At 40.2% G+C, this 1,869-nt stretch overlaps 1 long non-coding RNA gene across 1 annotated transcript; it reads left to right on the plus strand.

Moving 5' to 3' along the window:
* Nucleotides 1-37: 37 nt before the first annotated feature.
* On the plus strand, nucleotides 38-1,853 carry LOC118453208. Its single transcript, XR_004843119.1, has 3 exons — nucleotides 38-211; nucleotides 808-1,004; nucleotides 1,730-1,853. It is a non-coding gene; the product is annotated as an uncharacterized LOC118453208 (long non-coding RNA).
* The last annotated feature ends 16 nt before the right edge of the window (nucleotides 1,854-1,869 follow it).

The following is a 1,869-nucleotide window of genomic DNA, read 5'->3' on the forward strand; positions in this document are numbered from 1 at the left end:
TTTTTTTAGTAAACTCTTCTTATTCGTTCCCAGCCAAAGTTGAAACCCGACCTGGAAATAGAGCGTGGGCTTGAACAGTACATCTTGCGTCCAAGAAGAGAAGAAAAGGAAAAAGAAGAGATCTATTCAGAGAAAAAGATTTCTGAGGCGATAAAACCAATTGAGAAAGCATCATCAAAAACAAAGGAGCTAGAGTTTGGTGGAAGAATTGGTATGTGTGCAAATTGTCGTAACAGTTGAAAATGAGTGCTTTTCTGTTTTTTACTTATGGACCATACAGTCATGTCAAGAACTGTTGTTTCCAATTCTTGGACTCTGGTTGCAGAACCCAGAGTCATGTGCTTCACGCAGTCTGTGCGGGTATTGCTGGCGGTCAAAGAACCGCTGTTATGCTTGGTTCTCTCGTGAAATATAGTAAAGATCTTGAGCCTTCCCTTGCACAGTGAGCTTTAAATATTTCCAAATTAAATTTAAGAAGTAACTAGCAAAGTTTTTACATTTTCAAAACGTAGGCCCTTTGAACTAGCCAGTAAAGTATTCGTTAGACAATTTTTTGAACAGTTTTAAAGGGACGCGGTGGGTGTGATCCTTTGGTTTGGTTATATGACCGCATGTGGGAGTGAGAAGAATGTCTCTGTATGCCATTACGTGACTTGGGGGATTGCCGCTGTCTTGCTTCAGGAATAGATAACGGCAACCTCTTCTTTGTTACTAAAGTTAATGTTGAGCTTTATTAGTGGGATTGAAACTAGGGTGTTTTTTATTTTCTATGTTTATCTTCTAACGTGGCCTGATGTCTGTTAACAGGGACCTTTGTGCTGATATTTTTCCTGCCTGCTACTGTATTCTACTTGCTGTTGATGTGCAAACAAGATGACCCCAGCCTTATGAACTTTCCTCCTCCCCTCCCAGCACTTGAAAGTCTGTGGGAGGCTAGGGTGTTTGGTGTTTTTCTTCTGTGGTTTTTCCTTCAAGCTCTGTTTTACTTACTGCCAATTGGAAAGGTAAGCTGTCTAGTAGCAATTGGGTCTTTATGAAGAACTAATTTGCGCATTAGACTGGAAGGTAGGGTGTGTTCTTAATGCAGTGAATTTGAAAGCAACTGAATTAGTTTTCCATATTAAGCTGGAATATGGCTACTGCAGACTTCTGTAAGCTTAAAATAGCACAGTTAAGAATTTAATGGCTGTGCGTTTTGCAGTCTTACAGGGGAAGAGGCAGAAGGCATTATACAGGAGTTCAACTCAGAGCATGGATAAAGCTTGCTTGATAGAATTCTGTAAGAATTTCAGGTATCAGTCTTAAATTGACAAACTGTTTGATACTCTGTTTCTTCTTGCTAGCCAGTGTTTTGGAATGCAATTGTCACTTCCAGGAAGTGCCATTCTAGCCATATGTGTATCAGGCAAATGATTGGTTTCCCTTGTTTTGTCACTTGAGGGATACTGGCAGAACACTATACCAAAGAGATTATTCGCTCATGTTGTTCTGTTACTACACGTGTTTACAATGGTTGAGGCTGGTTAGGAAGAGGTTCTTTTTTTAAATGTTTCCATTTGACACTGTTACCCTTTTTCTTTTGATATCCAAAGTATGCTTTTGAGAGCAATGCATGATCTTCCGATGTGAATGTGTCCAGCTGGTTACCTTGATTGAAAGCCTTTGTGGCAGAGATGTGCTTGCCCCCTGAAAGTTCTTTGTTGAGACACCAGTATTTTACTCTTCCTAGGTTGTAGAAGGCCTGCCTCTTTCCAATGGAAGGAAACTGCAGTACCAGATAAATGGTAAGTGTGTTGCAGTTGCTTATTCTGAAAGTTTGATACCACTGTCTGATGTGCAGTGCTCAGTACCCTAAGATACAAACTTGAT

The sequence above is a fragment of the Egretta garzetta genome, unplaced genomic scaffold (genome assembly GCF_000687185.1).
Source record: "Egretta garzetta isolate BGI_Z169 unplaced genomic scaffold, ASM68718v1 C8792464, whole genome shotgun sequence".
NCBI classification, from domain to species: Eukaryota; Metazoa; Chordata; class Aves; order Pelecaniformes; family Ardeidae; genus Egretta; species Egretta garzetta.